General features: G+C 39.8%; 1 non-coding gene across 1 annotated transcript; it reads left to right on the top strand.

Annotated features, from left to right (window-relative positions):
• The first annotated feature begins 12,984 nt into the window (after positions 1–12,984).
• Positions 12,985–13,092, top strand: LOC112780358 (small nucleolar RNA R71). Its single transcript, XR_003191200.1, has one exon. It is a non-coding gene; the product is annotated as a small nucleolar RNA R71 (small nucleolar RNA).
• Positions 13,093–19,146: the final 6,054 nt, after the last annotated feature.

The raw sequence follows: 19,146 nt of genomic DNA, 5'->3' as shown, positions 1-19,146 counted from the left end.
TGATGGATCAATACTAATTTTCATTATTCTTCTTCTATCTTTTCTCTTGATTTTACTTGAAAGCTTTGATCTTCATCCATTGGTAGTTATCTTGGAAAGAAGCTATTCAAACTTGGATCTCTTCTGAACCTTGAAAGAGGAATGAAGAGATCAAGCTAGAAATGCTTTCTCATGCTGGACCAAATGGGTTTGGATGGGTATGTGACTATAACCCTCTCAATACTTGATTTGGGAAATGTATGTGGTATAATCAGTGACCATACTTCATCTCTTCTCATGAGCAATTGACCAAGGAATTGGCTATTGATCAAGATTTGAGAGATTGAATTTGTAATTCAATCATTAAGATTGCCAAGGGATCAATGAGTGCATTGATTGAGGAAGAGATGAAAATGAACTTGATCCGGAGAATTGCAACATCTCTAAGCCCAATGAACTCCCCATCTCTGATCTTACCCATTCTCTTTAATTTCTGCCATTTACTTTTATGAGCAAATCCCCCATTCCCATTTACAATTTGCAATTTATTTCAGTCATTTACTTCCAGTCCTTTAATTCTAGCATTTACTTTTGTGTTATTTACATTCCCGCCATTTTATTTTCTGCAACTCTCAACCAAATTCTAGATTCGCTCAACTAGAACATTCTTCTAATTAAAGTTGCTTGATCAATCAATCCCTGTGGGATTCGACCTCACTCTATTGTGAGTTTTTACTTGACGACAAATTCGGTACACTTGCCGAAAGAATTTGTTGAGAGACAGTTTCCCCGCATCAAGTTTATGGTGCCGTTGCCGGGGATTGATTGTGCATCAACAATGATTAAATTGGAAGATCACTAGATTGAGCATTTTTTTTTGTGAATTTCATTTTCTGTTTGAGTGATTTACTTTTGTTTTAGTTAAACTTCTTCCCTTCCCCCTCTACTCTGTTGTTTTCTTTGTTATTTTCAATTCTGTTTGCTACCACTAACTGTTTGATATATTGCATAACCCACAACTAACAGTAATTCTGACAAAATACTTTCTGCACTATCTTTTCTTGCTTGCACTTGATGGTTGTATGACAGGGAGAAGAACGGGGCTTCAACTTCCTTCGATTCTGAACCTGAGAGGACCTTCCTTAGATTAAGGAGGGAGGCAAGAGGAAAGAAAGTGGTTGGTGCTGAGGAAGAAGAGGAATTCTTTGAAACAAACATGGAAGACAACATGGAAAACCATCATGAAGAAGAGGATCACAACCATGGGGGAGGAGGTAGAGCAAATCATGCTGGAGAGGATAGAAGAGTTTTGGGCTCTTACATCAATCCAAACCCAGGCAATTGTGGAAGTAGCATCCAAAAGCCAACAATCCATGCCAACAACTTTGAACTTAAACCACAGCTCATCACCCTTGTTCAGAACAACTGTCGTTTGGAGGAGGTGTTCAAGAAGATCCCAATCAACATTGACCACCTTCTGAGAATATGTGACACAGTAAGTCTAATGGTTTCACCTGACCCTATAGACTGCTCTATTTCCATTCTCACTTAGGGACAAAGCAGCCAAGTGGCTGGAATCTTCCCAAGGGAAAGCTTGACAACTTGGGAAGACGTGGTGAACAAATTTTTAGCAAGATTTTACCCTCCTCAACGAATCAATGGCTGAGAGCTGAGGTCCAAACTTTCAGGCAACAAGATGGTGAGACTCTATATGAAGCATGGGAGAGGTTAAGACTTAACAAGGATGTCCACCTGACATGTTCAACGAATGGGTGCAGCTACACATTTTCTATGAAGGACTCTCTTATGAGTCAAAGAAGGCCGTAGACCATTCATCCGGAGGATCTTTGAACAAGAAGAAACTATTGAGGAAGCCATAGATGTTATTGAAACAGTAGCAGAGAACGACTACTTCTATGCTTCCGAAAGAGGAACACAAGAGGAGTAATGGAGCTAAACAATGTAGATGCTCTGTTGGCCCAAAACAAGCTCATTACCCAGCAGTGGTGCCTCACCAAGAAGATGGAGATGAACCAAGTAGCAGCAATCTCCACTTCATCAACAACCCAGAAGGAGTGAATGAGAAGCAGAGGGAGTCAGGAGCAAGCCAACTACATTGGGAATTCACCAAGAAAAACTATGATCCATACTCCAAGACCTACAACCCTGGATGGAGAAACCACCCAAACTTTGGGTGGGAAGTGAGCAAGATCAAAACCAAGACCAGAGACGTTACAACTCCAACAACAGCACTTCTCCACACGCCTATCAAAACCAAAACAGCATATCTGCCATGAATCACCCATCAATTGATGACAAGCTCTCTAAGATCGAAACCTTAATTGAAGGAGTATGCAAAGACATTCGAAACAGTAAAGCATTCAGAGAGGAAGTGCAGTCAAACATGCAGAATCAAAATGCTGCCATCAAGAAACTGGAGACACAAATCAGCTATCTGTTTAAGCAGCTTCCTAACCACAACTTTTGCTGTGATGCCCATTCAAGAAAAAGGGAGGAGTGTCAAGCTATCACACTTAGGAGTGGGAAGGAACTGAAGGAATGTCCCCAAAAACCACAAGAAGAAGGCTCAAATGAAAAGGGAGAAAAGCAAGATGGAGTTCAACCTCCCACGCCAAGTCTGCAGAAAGTAAAAGGGATACCACAACTGAACATCTCAAGAGCTCCATATCCCCAACAATTGAAGAAAAGGGAAGATGACAACCAGTTCTTGAGATTTTTGGAAATCTTCAAGAAGCTATAAATCAACATACCCTTTGCTGAAGCCATAGAACAAATGCCACTCTATGCCAAGTTTTTGAAGGAGCTAATGACTAAGAAGAGAAGCTGGAAGAACAATGAGACTGTGATATTAACCGAAGAGTGTAGTGCTATCATTCAACATAAACTACCGCAGAAACTGAATGATCCTGGGAGTTTTCAGATCCCTTGTATTGTAGGAGAAATCACAGTGGAGAAGGCTCTTTGTGACTTAGGGGCCAGCATCAATTTGATGTCAGTAGCTATGATGAGAAAGATGAAAATTGAGGAGGCTAAACCAACAAAAATGGCCCTACAACTGGCAGACCGATCGTTCAAATTCCCTCATGGGATAGTAGAGGATTTGCTGGTAAAAGTGGGAGATTTCATATTTCCAGCAGATTTTGTGGTGCTGGACATGCAGGAGGACGCCAAGACCTCCATCATCTTGAGAAGGCCATTCTTGGCCACTGCTGGAGCTGTCATTGATGTTCAGAAGGGTGACCTCACCCTGAGATTACACAATGAAAAATGACATTCAATGTGTTCAAGGCCATGAGTTACCCACCCGAACAATTGGGGGAATGCATGAGGTTAGATGCACTTGAGGATGAAGTGCAGGAGAATTTTAAAGAAGAAGAACCTGAAGAGGACGAGAGATTGGTGGAGGAAGAATCTGAATCAAGTGAAGAGGTGGCCACAGCAGAAATACCTATACCAGATGCACCAAAGAAAAGGAACGAAAAGTTAGAAGCACCCAAACTTGAACTCAAAGCACTGCCACCCACTCTCAAATATGCATATCTAGGAGAAAATGAAAACTACCCAGTAATCATAAATTCATCCCTCAGTCAAGATCAAGAGGATGAGCTACTCAAGGTGCTGTGGGAGCATAAGGATGCCATTGGATGGACCCTTGCTGACTTGAAGGGAATCAGTTCAGCCATATGCATGCATAAAATACTGTTGGAAGATGATGCCAAGTCATCCATTCAATCCCAAAGAAGGCTGAACCCAATCATGAAGGAAGTGGTACAGAAAGAGGTTATGAAGCTTTGGCAAGGAGGGGTCATATACCCAATTTCGAACAGCCCTTAGGTTAGCCCCATACATGTTGTGCCTAAGATGGGAGGAATCACTGTGGTTACCAATGAGAAGAACGAGCTCATACCTACAAGGACTGTCACAGGATGGCGGATGTGCATAGACTACAGAAAACTCAATGAGGCTACACGAAAGGACCATTTTCCCCTTCCATTCATGGATCAGATGTTGAAAAGACTTGCAGGGCACGCATATTATTGTTTTCTCGACGGTTATTCAGGATATAACCAAATAGTGGTTGATCCGAGAGACCAAGAGAAAACCTCATTTACTTGTCCGTATGGAGTGTTTGCCTATAGGCGCATGCCATTTGGGTTATGTAATGCTCCTGTAACTTTCCAACGCTGCATGCTTTCTATCTTTTTAGATATGATAGAAAAATTTATTGAAGTTTTTATGGATGATTTCTCGGTATTCGGAGATTCCTTTCCTAGTTGCCTACATCACCTCGCCTTGGTATTGAAAAGATGCCAAGAGACCAATTTGGTATTGAACTGGGAAAAATGCCACTTCATGGTGACAGGAGGAATAGTCCTTGGTCACAAGGTCTCTCACCAAGGCATTGAGGTTGATAGAGCTAAAGTAGAACTTATTGAAAAATTACCCCCACCCAGTGATGTCAAGGCAATTAGGAGTTTTTTAGGGCATGCTGGTTTTTACAGAAGGTTCACTAAAGATTTTTCAAAGATAGCCAAGCCCTTAAGCAATCTCCTTGTATCTGATACACCATTTATCTTTGATGAAACATGCATGCTAGCATTTGCACATTTGAAAATGAGGTTATCCTCTGCTCCTATCATCTCCCCACCTGATTGGAACTTACCATTTGAATTGATGTGTGATGCATCTGATTTTGCAGTTGGGGCAGTGTTAGGACAAAGGAAAGATAACTTAGTTCGTGTGATATACTATGCTAACAAAGTCCTTAATGAAACTCAAAGAAATTATACCACAACTGAAAAGGAGTTGCTAGCAATAGTTTTTGCATTTGACAAATTTAGATCATACCTCATTGGTGCTAAAGTGATTGTCTTTACAGATCACAGAACACTTAAATATTTGTTTGCCAAGCAAGAATCAAAACCAAGACTAATAAGATGGATCTTATTGTTACAGGAATTCAATATTGAAATCAGAGACAAGAAAGGAGTGGAGAACAAGGTGGCAGATCACCTATCCAGAATCCCTCATGATCAAGGTGGAGGAAATAATACAAATGTGAACGAGCTCTTCCCAGATGAGCAGTTAATGACAGTTCAAAAAGCACCATGGTTTGCAAATATTGCAAATTTCAAGGCAACTGGGGCATTACCTCCAGGGATCAATAAACATCAAAAAAGGAAGCTCATGAATGATGCAAAATACTTTGTCTGGGATGAGCCATATCTCTTCAAGAAATGTTCGGATGGAATCCTTAGAAGATGTGTTTCGGAAGAAGAAGGAAGAGAAGTTCTGTGGAATTGCCACGGTTCATGTTATGGCGGGCACTTTGGAGGGGACAGAACTGCCGCAAAGGTGTTACAAAGCGGATTCTTTTGGCCCACCCTTTTCAAGGATGCCAAGGAACTAGTAAAAAGCTGCAATGAATGCCAAAGATCTGGAAACCTGCCCAAAAGAAACGCCATGCCACAAAATTTCATCTTGGAACTGGAACTGTTTGATGTGTGGGGAATAGATTTCATGGGACCATTCCCAACCTCATATGCAAACAAGTACATCCTGGTAGCAGTGGATTATGTTTCCAAATGGGTAAAGGCTATTGCAACCCCAACTAATGATAACAAGGTAGTCATGAACTTCCTCAGGAAAAAATATCTTTAGCCGGTTTGGAGTCCCAAGATGCCTCATCAGTGACGGAGGGAGCCACTTTTGTAACAAACCACTAGAAGCTCTCCTCCTACGATATGGGGTAAAACACAAAGTACCCACACCTTACCATCCTCAAATAAGTGGACAAACTGAGATATCCAACAGAGAGCTGAAGAGGATCCTGGAAAAGACTGTGGGTGCATCTAGAAAGGATTGGTCGAAGAAGCTGGATGATGCTCTTTGGGCATACAGAACAGCATTCAAAACTCCACTTGGAATGTCTCCATATCAACTGGTCTATGGGAAGGCTTGTCATTTACCACTGGAGCTGGAGCACAAAGCTCTCTGGACTATCAAGATACTAAATTTTGACAGCATTGCTGCTGGTGCAAAAAGGATCTTGCAGTTGCAAGAGATGGAGGAATTCAGGTCACAAGCCTATGAAAACACTAAGATGTATAAAGAAAAGGCAAAGAGAAAACATGACATGCATCTTGCGCCCAGAAGTTTTGAAAAGGGGCAGCGAGTACTCCTTTACAATTCTAAATTAAGGCTGTTCCCAGAAAAACTCAAGTCAAGGTGGTCCGGACCTTTCATGGTTACGAAAGTATCACCATATGGCCACATCGAAATCACGGATGAAGGTTCAGAGAGGAATTTTACAGTGAATGGACAAAGACTTAAGCATTATCTGGGCAACATGGGGGAAAACCCCAGAGTAAAGTACCATCTCAAGTAATTAAGGATTCGTCGAGTGGTATGCGAAATTGCTACTCAGGTTGTGAATTGTTGTTCGAAATTGATTCCCTGGCAATGGCACCAAAAACGGATGCACAGGACCATGGTCTAGACATATCTTCACAACTTTGCATAACTAACCAGCAAGTGCACTGGGTCGTCCAAGTAATACCTTACGTGAGTAAGGGTCGAATCCCACGGAGATTGTTGGTATGAAGCAAGCTATAGTCACCTTGTAAATCTCAGTCAGGCGGATATCAAATGGTTATGGAGTTTTCGAAAGTAATTAATAAAATAGGGATAGAAATACTTGTGTAAATCATTGGTGAGAGTTTCAGATAAGCGAATAGAGATGCTTTCATTCCTCTGAACCTCTGCTTTCCTGCTATCTTCATCCAATCAGTCTTACTCCTTTCCATGGCTGGCTTTATGTGATACATCACCACTGTCAATGGCTACTTTCGGTCATCTCTCGAGAAAATGATCCAATGCCCTGTCACGGCACGGCTAATCGTCTGGAGGCATCACCCTTGTCAATGGCTTCATCTTATCCTCTCAGTGAAAATGGTCAACGCACCCTGTCACGGCACGGCTATTCATCTGTCGGTTCTCGATCATGCTGGAATAGGATTTACTATCCTTTTGCGTCCGTCACTAACGCCCTGCAATCGCGAGTTTGGAGCTCGTCACAGTCATTCATTCATTGAATCCTACTCGGAATACCAGAGACAAGGTTTAGACCTTCCGGATTCTCTTGAATGCTGCCATCATTCTAGCTTACACCACGAAGATTCTGGTTAGGAGATCTAAGAGATACTCATTCAGTGTAAGGTATAACGGAAGTGGTTGTCAGGCACGCGTTCATAGGGAATGATGATGATTGTCATGTTCATCACATTCAGATTGAAGTACGAATGAATATCTTAGAAGCGAAACAAGATGAATTGAATAGAAAACAGTAGTACTTTGCATTAATCTTTGAGGAACAGCAGAGCTCCACACCTTAATCTATGGAGTGTAGAAACTCTACCGTTGAAAATACATAAGTGAGAGTCCAGGCATGGCCGAGAGGCCAGCTTTCAAATGTGATCTAAGATAGCATACAACTGATCAAAGATACCTAATACAATAGTAAAAGGTCCTATTTATAATCAACTAGCTACTAGGGTTTACAGAAGTAAGTAATTGATGCATAAATCCACTTCCGGGGCCCACTTTGTGTGTGCTTGGGCTGAGCTTGAGTGTTGCACGTGTAGAGGTCCTTCTTGGAGTTGAACGCCAGTTTTTGTGCCAGTTTGGGCGTTCAACTCTGGTTTTGGCTCCTTTTCTGGCGCTGGATGCCAGATTTGGGCAGAGAGCTGGCGTTGAACGCCAGTTTGCGTCGTCTAAACTTGGCCAAAGTATGGACTATTATATATTGCTGGAAAGCCCTGGATGTCTACTTTTCAATGCAATTGGAAGCGCGCCATTTTGATTTCTGTAGCTCCAGAAAATCCATTTTGAGTGCAGGGAGGTCAGAAAATACCTGAAATCACAGAAAAACACACAAACTCATAGTAAAGTCTAGAAATGTGAATTTAACGTAAAAACTAATGAAAACATCCCTAAAAGTAACTAGATTCTACTAAAAACATACTAAAAATAATGCCAAAAAGCGTATAAATTATCCGCTCATCACAACACCAAACTTAAATTGTTGCTTGTCCCCAAGCAACTGAAAATCAAATAGGATAAAAAGAAGAGAATATACTATAAATTCCAAACTATCAATGAAACATAGCTTCAATTATATGAGCGGGACTTATAGCTTTTTGCCTCTTGAATAGTTTTGGCATCTCACTTTATCCATTGAAGTTTAGAATGATTGGCATCTATAGGAACTCAGAGTTCAGATAGTGTCATTGACTCTCCTAGTTCAGTATGATGATTCTTGAACACAGCTTCTTTATGAGTCTTGGCCATGGCCCTAAGCACTTTGTTTTCCAGTATTACTACCGGATACATAAATGCCACAGACACATAATTTGGGTGAACCTTTTCAGATTGTGACTCAGCTTTGCTAAAGTCCCCAATTAGAGGTGTCCAGGGTTCTTAAGCACACTCTTTTTTTTGCTTTGGACCTTGACTTTAACCGCTCAGTCTCAAGTTTTCACTTGACACCTATACGCCACAAGCAGATGGTTAGGGACAGCTTGGTTTAGCCGCTTAGACCAGGATTTTATTCCTTCAGGCCCTCCTATCCACTGATGCTCAAAGCCTTGGGATCCTTTTTATTTGCCCTTGCCTTTTGGTTTTAAGGGTTATTGGCTTTTTGCTCTTGCCTCTTGGTTTTAATAGCTTTTGGCTTTTTCTGCTTGCTTTTTCTTTCTATTTTTTTTCGCCTATTTTTTTTCTCTCTTCTTTTTTTTTTTTCTGCAAGCTTTGTTCTTTGCTGCTTTTTCTTGCTTCAAGAATCATTTTTATGATTTTTCAGATTATCAAATAACATGTCTCCTAGTCATCATTCTTTCAAGAGCCAACATATTTAACATTCTTAAACAACAGCTTCAAAAGACATATGCACTGTTCAAGCATTCATTCAGAAAACAAGAAGCATTGTCACCACATCAATATAATTAAACTAAGTTCAAGGTTAAATTCAAAACTCATGTACTTCTTGTTCTTTTGAATTAAAACATTTTTTTATTTAAGAGAGGTGATGGATTCATAGGACATTCATAACTTTTAGACAGAGTTACTAACTACTAATGATCATGTAATGAAGACACAAACATAGATAAGCACATAACATAGAAAACGAAAAACAGAAGAGATAAGAACAAGGAATGAATCCACCTTAGTGATGGTGGCGTTTCCTTCTTGAGGAACCAATGATGTCCTTGAGCTCTTCTATGTCTCTTCCTTGTCTTTGTTGCTCCTCCCTCATTGCTTTTTGATCTTCTCTTATTTCATGAAGCATGATGGAGTGCTCTTGATTTTCCACCCTTAGTTGTCCCATATTGGAACCCAATTCTCCTAGGGAGGTGTTGATTTGCTCCCAATAGTTTTGTGGAGGAAAGTGCATTTGAGGCATCTCCGGGATCTCATGGTGATGAGCTTCATATGCCTCTTGAGCTCCATGAGTGGGCTCTCTTGCTTGCTCCATCTTTTTCTTAGTGATGGGCTTGTCCTCTTTGATGAGGATATCTCCCTCTATGTCAATCCCAGCCGAATTGCATAGGTGGCAAATGAGGTGAGGAAAGGCTAACCTTGCCATAGTAGAGGACTTGTCAGCCACCTTGTAGAGTTCTTGAGGTATAATCTCATGAACTTCCACCTCTTCTCCAATCATGATGCTATGGATCATGATGGCCCAGTCTATAGTAACTTCAGACCGGTTGCTAGTGGGAATGATTGAGCATTGAATGAACTCCAACCATCCTCTAGCTATAGGCTTGAGGTCCAATCTTCTTAGTTGAACCGGCTTGCCTTTGGAGTCAATCTTCCATTGAGCTCCTTCTACACATATGTCTATAAGGACTTGGTCCAACTTTTGATTAAAGTTGACCCTTCTAGTGTAGGGGCGTTCATCTCCTTGCATCATGGGCAAGTTAAACGCCAACTTCACATTCTCCAGACTAAAATCTAAGTATTTCCCCCGAACCATTGTAACATAGTTCTTTGGATCCGGGTTCTTACTTTGATCATGGTTCCTGGTGATCCATGCATTGGCATAGAACTCTTGAACCATTAGGATGCCGACTTGTTGGATGGGATTTGTTAGAACTTCCCAACCTCTTCTTTGAATTTCATGTCGGATCTCCGGATACTCATTTCTTTTGAGTTTGAAAGGGACCTCAGGGATCACCTTCTTCTTGGCCACAACATCATAGAAGTGGTCTTGATGGGCTTTGGAGATGAACCTTTCCATCTCCCATGACTCGGAGGTGGAAGCTTTTATCTTTCCTTTCCCCTTTCTAGAGGATTCTCCGGTCTTAGGTGCCATCAATGGTAATGGAAAAAAAAAGCTTATGCTTTTACCACACCAAACTTAAGAATTTTTCTCGCCCTCGAGCAAGAGAAGAAAGAATAGATGAAGAAGAAGAAGAAATGAAGGAGAGGGAGAAGGTGATGTGGTTCGGCCAAGAAAGGGATAGAGGGGTTGTGTTGTGTGAATTTGAAGAAGAATGGAGGGCTTTATATAGGGAAGGGAGGGGGGGAAAGGTTTCGGCCATATGGGTGGGTTTGGGTGGTAAATTGGTTTTGAATTTTGAAGGTAGGTGGGGTTTATGAGGTAGGTTTATGGGGAAGAGTGGATGGATGTGAGTGGTGAAGAGGTGATGGGGAAGAGAGATTGAGGTGATTGGTGAAGAGTTTTGGGGAAGAGTGTTTATGGGATTGTGTGAAAGAGGGGTGAGAAGAAGTGAGTGGAGGTAGGTGGGGATCCTGTGGGGTCCACAGATCCTGAGATGATCCTGTGGGGTCCACAGATCCTGAGGTGTCAAGGATTTACATCCCTGTACCCATTAGGCATGTAAAATGCCTTTGCACACAACTCTGGGCGTTCAGCGCCAGGTTGGTGCCCATTTTGGGCGTTCAATGCCCATTTGTTGCCATTTCTGGCATTGAACGCCAGAACCATGCTTGTTCTGGGCGTTCAGCGCCAGAATGCTGCCCATTTTGGGCGTTCAGCGCCAGAACCATGCTCCGTTCTGGCGTTGAACGCCAGGCAGATGCTTCCTCCAGGGTGTGATTTTTCTTCTGCTGTTTTTGATTCCGTTTTCAATTTTTATATTTATTTTGTGACTCCACATGATCATGAACCTAATAAAACATGAAAAACAAAAACAAAATTAGATAAATAAACATTGGGTTGCCTCCCAACAAGCGCTTCTTTAATGTCAATAGCTTGACAGTGGGCTCTCATGGAGCCTCACAGATGTTCAGAGCATTGTTGAAACTCTCCAACACCAAACTTAGAGTTTGGATATGGGAGTTCAACACCAAACTTAGAGTTTGGTTGTGGCCTTCCAACACCAAACTTAGAGTTTGACTGTGGGGGCTTGGGTTGACTCTGCTTTGAGAGAAGCTTTTCATGCTTCCTCTCCATGGTTGCAGAGGGAGATCCTTGAGTTTTAAACACAAGGGAGTCCTCATTCCATTGAAAGACTAGTTCACCTCTGTCAACATCAATCACAGCTCTTGCTGTGGCCAGGAAAGGTTTTCCTAGGATGATGGATTCATCCTCTTCCTTTCCAGTATCCAGGACTATGAAATCAGCAGGGATGTAAAGGCCTTCAACCTTTACTAACACGTCCTCTACTTGTCCATAAGCCTGTTTTCTTGAACTGTCTGCCATCTCTTATGAGATTTTAGCAGCTTGCACCCCATAGATTCCCAGTTTCTCTATTACAGAGAGGGGCATGAGGTTTATTCCTGAACCAAGGTCACACAGAGCCTTGAAGATCATGGTGCCTATGGTGCAGGGTATTATGAACTTTCCAGGATCCTGTCTCTTCTGAGGCAATGTCAGTTGATCCAGATCACTTAGTTCATTGATGAACAAGGGAGGTTCAACTTCCCAAGTATCAATGCCAAATAATTTGGCATTCAGCTTCATGATTGCACCAAGAAACTTGGCAGTTTGCTCTTCAGTGACATCCTCATTCTCTTCAGAAGAGGAATACTCATCAGAGCTCATGAAGGGCATAAGAAGGTTCAGTGGAATCTCTATAGTCTCTGGATGAGCCTCAGAGTCCTTTGGTTCCTCAGAGGGAAGCTCCTTATTGACCACTGGACGTCCCAGGAGGTCTTCCTCCTTGGGATTCACGTCCTCCTCTCCTTCTTTGGGTTCGGCCATGGTGCTTATGTCAATGGCCTTGCACTCTCCTTTTGGATTCTCTTCTGTATTGCTTGGGAGAGTACTAGGAGGGATTTCAGTGATCCTTTTACTCAGCTGGCCCATTTGTTCTTCCAGATTTCTAATGGAAGATCTTGTTTCATTCATGAAACTTACAGTGGCCTTAGATAGATCAGAGACTAAGTTTGCTAAATTAGAAGTATTTTGTTCAGAGTTCTCTGTCTGTTGCTGAGTGGATGATGGAAAAGGTTTATTATTGTTAAACCTATTTCTTCCACCATTATTAAAGCCTTGTTGAGGCTTTTGATCCTTCCATGAGAAATTTGGATGATTTCTCCATGATGAGTTATAGGTGTTTCCATAAGGTTCACCTAAGTAATTCACCTCTGCTATTGCAAGGTTCTCAGGATCATAAGCTTCTTCTTCAGAAGATGCCTCTTGAGTACTGTTGGATGCAGCTTGCATTCCATTCAGACTCTGAGAAATCATATTGACTTGCTGAGTCAATATTTTATTCTGAGCCAATATGGCATTCAGAGTATCAATCTCAAGAACTCCCTTCTTCATAGGCGTCCCATTATACACAGGATTCCTTTCAGAAGTGTACATGAACTGGTTATTAGCAACATGTCAATGAGTTCTTGAGCTTCTGCAGGCGTTTTCTTTAAGTGAATGGATCCACCTGCAGAAGTGTCCAGTGATATCTTTGATAGCTCAGATAAACCATCATAGAATATATCCAGGATGGTCCATTCTGAAAGCATGTCAGAAGGACACTTTTTGGTCAACTGTTTGTATCTTTCCCAAGCTTCATAGAGGGATTCACCTTCTTTCTGTTTGAAAGTTTGAACATCCACTCTAAGCTTGCTCAGCTTTTGAGGAGGAAAGAACTTGGCTAAGAAAGTCGTGACCAGCTTATCCCAAGAGTTCAGGCTATCTTTAGGTTGAGAGTCCAACCATATTCTAGCTCTGTCTCTTACATCAAAAGGGAAAAGCATGAGCCTGTAGACTTCAGGATCTACTCCATTAGTCTTAACAGTATCACATATCTGCAAGAATTCAGTTAAGAACTGAAAAGGATCTTCAGATGGAAGTCCATGAAACTTGCAGTTCTGCTGCATCAGAGAAACTAATTGAGGTTTCAGCTCAAAGTTGTTTGCTCCAATGGCAGGAATGGAGATGCTTCTTCCATGTAAATTGGAATTAGGTGCAATAAAGTCACCAAGAATCCTCCTTGTATTATTATTATTTTCGGCTGCTATCTCCTCTTCCTGTTCGAAAATTTCTGAAAGGTTATCTCTGGATTGTTGTAATTTAGCTTCTCTTAATTTTCTCTTCAGAGTCCTTTCAGGTTTTGGATCTGCTTCAACAAGAATATTCTTGTCCTTGCTCCTACTCATATGACAAAGAAGAGGGCACAGAAAAATAATAATAATAGAGATCCTTTATACCACAGTATAGGAATCCCTTTGTGAGTGGAAGAAAAGAGGGAGACAAAGAATGTAATGTAATGGAAGAAACACAACTGTGAGGAGGGTATAGATGTGAGATGAGATGTTAGTAGATGAATAAATAAATAGAATAAGATGGGAGAGGGAGAATTTTCGAAAATAATTTTTGAAAAAGGGTTAGTGATTTTCGAAAATAGTTTTTGAAAAAGGTTAGTAATTTTCAAAAAATTTTGAAATCAAAAATAAAAATAATTAATTAATTAAAAAGAAATTTTTGAAAAAGAGGGAAGATATTTTCGAAATTTAGAGAGAGAGAGAGTTAGTTAGGTAGTTTTGAAAAAGTTAGGAATCAAACAAAAAGTTAGTTAGTTAGTTGAGACAAATTTTGAAAAGATAAGAAGTTAGGAAGTTAGAGAAGATATTTTGAAATCAAATTTTTAAAAAAGATAAGATAAGACGATATTTTTGAAAAGATATGATTTAAATTAGTTTTGAAAAAGATTTGATTTTTAAAATCACAATTAATGACTTGATTCACAAGAAATCACAAGATATGATTCTAGAACTTAAAGTTTGAATCTTTCTTAACAAGTAAGTAACAAACTTGAAATTTTTGAATCAAAACATTAATTGTTATTGTTATTTTCGAAAATTTGATATAAAAATAAGAAAAAGATTTTTGAAAAAGATTTTTGGAATTTTCGAAAATAACTAAGAAATTTGAAAAAGATTTGATTTTTGAAAAAGATTTTGAAAAAGATAAGATTTTCAAATTGAAAATTTGATTTGACTCATAAAAATAACTAAATTTTAAAAATTTTGAAAAAGTCAATTCAAATTTTCGAATTTGATGAGGAGAAAAAAAGGGAAAGATATATTATTTTTTTGATTTTTGAAAATTTTTATGAAAAACATGAAAATGATGCAATGCATGAGAATTTTAGATCAAAACATGTGATGCATGCAAGAATGCTATGAGTGTCAAGATGAACACCAAGAACACTATGAAGATCATGATGAACATCAAGAACACATTTTTGAAAAAATTTTTAATGCAAAGAAAACATGTAAGACACCAAACTTAGAAATCTTTCATGTTTAGACTCTAACAAATGAAAAATGCACATGAAAAACAACTAAATATGCAAAACAAGAAAACATCAAGATCAAACAAGAAGACTTACCAAGAACAACTTGAAGATCATGAAGAACACTATGAATGCATGAATTTTCGAAAAAAATGCAAGATGCATATGCAATTGACACCAAACTTATAACATGACTCAAGACTCAAACAAGAAACACAAAATATTTTTTATTTTTTTTATGATTTTCTAATTTTTTTTTTGTATTTTTTTTGAAAATTATTATGCAAAAGAAAAATAAGGATTCCAAAATTTTTAATATGAATTCCAGGAATCTTGCATTCTTAGTCTAAAGCTTCAGTCCAGGAATTAGACATGGCTCACTAGCTAGCCAAGCTTTCAATGAAAGCTCCGGTCCAAAACACTAGACATGGCCAATGGCCAGCCAAGCTTCAGCAAGATATCAGAATATACTGCTCATTACTTATCAAATATGTAACTTGCCTGTATTTTGATGGTTTGGAAGCCTCAGTCCAAAAGAATTTAGACATGGCTTTACAGCCAGCCAGGCTTCACATGCTTCATGAAACACTAGAATTCATTCTTAAAAATTTTGAATAAAAATATATTTTTGAAAACATTTTTATTTTTTTTTTCGAAAACAAAAGAAAAATTTTTGAAAGATTTTTTTTTTTTGAAAACCTTTTGAAAACAAAACAAAAAGAAAATTACCTAATCTGAGCAACAGGATGAACCGTCAGTTGTCCAAACTCGAACAATCCCCGGCAACGGTGCCAAAAACATGGTATGCGAAATTGCTACTCAGGTTGTGAATTGTTGTTCGAAATTGATTCCCTGGCAATGGCACCAAAAACGGATGCACAGGACCATGGTCTAAACATATCTTCACAACTTCGCATAACTAACCAGCAAGTGCACTAGGTTGTCCAAGTAATACCTTACGTGAGTAAGGGTCGAATCCCATGGAGATTGTTGGTATGAAGCAAGCTATAGTCACCTTGTAAATCTCAGTCAGGCGGATATCAAATGGTTATGGAGTTTTCGAAAGTAATTAATAAAATAGGGATAGAAATACTTATGTAAATCATTGGTGAGAGATTCAGATAAGCGAATAGAGATGCTTTCGTTCCTCTGAACCTCTGCTTTCCTGCTATCTTCATCCAATCAGTCTTACTCCTTTCCATGGCTGGCTTTATGTGATACATCAGCACTGTCAATGGCTACTTTCGGTCATCTCTCGGGAAAATGATCCAATGCCCTGTCATGGCACGGCTAATCGTCTGGAGGCATCACCCTTGTCAATGGCTTCATCTTATCCTCTCAGTGAAAATGGTCAACGCACCCTGTCACGGCACGGCTATTCATCTGTCGGTTCTCAATCATGCTGGAATAGGATTTACTATCCTTTTGCGTCTGTCACTAACGCCCCGCAATCGCGAGTTTAGAGCTCGTCACAGTCATTCATTCATTGAATCCTACTCGGAATACCAGAGACAAGGTTTAGACCTTCCGGATTCTCTTGAATGCCGCCATCATTCTAGCTTACACCACGAAGATTCTGGTTAGGAGATCTAAGAGATACTCATTTAGTCTAAGGTAGAACGGAAGTGGTTGTCAGGCACGCGTTCATAGGGAATGATGATGATTGTCACGTTCATCACATTCAGATTGAAGTACGAATGAATATCTTAGAAGCGAAACAAGATGAATTGAATAGAAAACAGTAGTACTTTGCATTAATCTTTGAGGAACAGCAGAGCTCCACACCTTAATCTATGGAGTGTAGAAACTCTACCGTTGAAAATACATAAGTGAGAGTCCAGGCATGGCCGAGAGGCCAGCCCTCAAACGTGATCTAAGATAGCATACAACTGATCAAAGATACCTAATACAATAGTAAAAGGTCCTATTTATAATAAACTAGCTACTAGGGTTTTCAGAAGTAAGTAATTGATGCATAAATCCACTTCCGGGGCCCACTTGATATGTGCTTGGACTAAGCTTGAGTTTTGCACGTGTAGAGGTCCTTCTTGGAGTTGAATGCCAGTTTTTGTGCCAGTTTGGGCGTTCAACTCTGGTTTTGGCTCCTTTTCTGGCGCTGGACGCCAGATTTGGGCAGAGAGCTGGTGTTGAACGCCGGTTTGCGTCGTCTAAACTTGGCCAAAGTATGGACTATTATATATTGCTGGAAAGCCCTGGATGTCTACTTTCCAATGCAATTGGAAGCGCGCCATTTTGAGTACTGTAGCTCCAGAAAATCCATTTTGAGTGCAGGGAGGTCAGATACCAACAGCATCAGCAGTCCTTCTTCAACCTCTGAATCTGATTTTTGCTCAAGTCCCTCAATTTCAGCCAGAAAATACCTGAAATCATAGAAAAACACACAAACTCATAGTAAAGTCCATAAATGTGAATTTAACATAAAAACTAATGAAAACATCCCTAAAAGTAACTAGATCATACTAAAAACATACTAAAAACAATGCCAAAAAGCGTATAAATTATCCGCTCATCATCGAGCTAGCGACGATAAAAGAGCGCTCTGTTGGGAGGCAACCCAACCTCAGGTAGTTTCACTTTCATCTTTATTTCAATAAAAAAATTTCACAAGTCGTTTCTCCTGTATTGTAAGGAGCTAAGTTTGGTGTTCCACACCAGAACAATCCAAGAGTGATGGTATAATTCTAAGTTTGGTGTTCCACCAAAGCACATTGGTTAGAATTACACTCCACTCCAGAGGAACATTGCTAGCTCCATCCAATCAAGAGAAACCACTTAGATGTAGTTAGACTATAGGTTATCATTGCTTTGTTGACAACAAGATATGGGGTTCTCTGCATATGTGCAATGTTTGGACTGGGCAAGGAACTAAGTTTGGTGTTCACACACCAAATTGAGTTCAAAAAGCACCAGCATACATGCAAGCTAACTATGTCTCAAGTGCTTTGGGAACAAGCAACTTCCAATAACCTTGCAGGAACCTTATGAGGAAATGGTGCACCTCAACCCAAAGAAGCTAGGCAGCAAAAACTAGGATGATTACAAAGAGAGAGGGCAACCAAAAATCATCACCCAAAGGTTGTATTGTTACTTAATTCTATTGTACTCAGAATTGTTGAAAGTTGGAAGTCCGAATGCACTTTTGATTTGTAGTTACTCGTAGTTGAACCCTTTTTTAAATTCTGTCCTTTAAGTTCTGAATAGGTTTATGTGTGCTAGTCTTTATGTCACTGCATCCTCCTTAACTTACTTGTAAGCTTGTCCATTTTAAATCAAATGAAGAAGAGAATGTTTATGTTTTTTTTAAAAAGACCAGAGTAGAGTTCATAATGTGGAAGTGCATTCATGAATCTTTGGGGTAGACATAAGTTAGCTAAGTTGGTTCAACCACAAGGCTAGGAGGACAACTATCTATCCTGAATACTTGACTTTGGATATACCCATGAGACTAAGTTAATAACAAGATCCTAAAAAGAAAAAAGGGAAAGAACAATGGAAGTGAAAAAAACAAAAGAAAAAGAGTAAGCAATAAGGCTAGGCACCAATGGTTTAGACCTTGAGACAAGTGTCTGTGGTGCTCCTGTGTGAGGGATCTACTTGAATGAATAAGCTCTCAGGGGTGCTTTATCACTTGGTAACTTGGGTTAACTAACCCGGGATTATCAGCTGAAAATCCATTATCAAGAGTAACCCTCACTACAAAACATTTAGTAACCCAAAGAGGTGCTGGACACCAAGGTCTCAAGAAAAGAAAATAAATGAACTATATGCCTGTGGTGTGTATGTATGGGGGAGAGACTTGAGGGAGTAAGTCCTTAGGGGTGCTTCAACACCTAGCACCTTGAACCAACTGGTTCGGGAGTGTTGGCTGAAAGCTTATCTTAAAGAGTTGCCCCCTTACAGAGCACTTAGCCTAAATAACACAAATAACCCTTGAAATTACAATAAAAGGATCAATAAATAAAAGTCTCATGGGAAATAAACAAAGTAAGTGTTTAGGGACATGATAAAAGTCTGAAAGCCAGTAATGGAATGAACCTAAGTTGCTATGTATGAAACCACCATAAAATCAGTAACATGACTTCCACAAGAATGACTCATTCCTCTGGATATTCCATTCATCATTCTCTTGTTCCAGTACTTGCTTAGGGACAAGCAAGCTTTAAGTTTGGTGTTGTGATGCCAGGGCATCTTGGCCAGTTTCACTGACCTTTTCTTTACTGTTTTTAGGGTAGTTTCATGCATTTCTTTAGGAAATAAGCTAGTTTTGGGTAGATATTCACCTACACCTTGATTCAAGCATACATTGTGCATTTTACATTATTTCATGAGGATTTTGCATGAATTTAGTGACAAATTGTAT

This window comes from Arachis hypogaea, chromosome 19 (genome assembly GCF_003086295.3).
Source record: "Arachis hypogaea cultivar Tifrunner chromosome 19, arahy.Tifrunner.gnm2.J5K5, whole genome shotgun sequence".
Lineage (NCBI taxonomy): Eukaryota > Viridiplantae > Streptophyta > Magnoliopsida > Fabales > Fabaceae > Arachis > Arachis hypogaea.
Note: the sequence above shows the minus strand (reverse complement) of the source record. Positions and strands in the feature narration are given on the sequence as shown.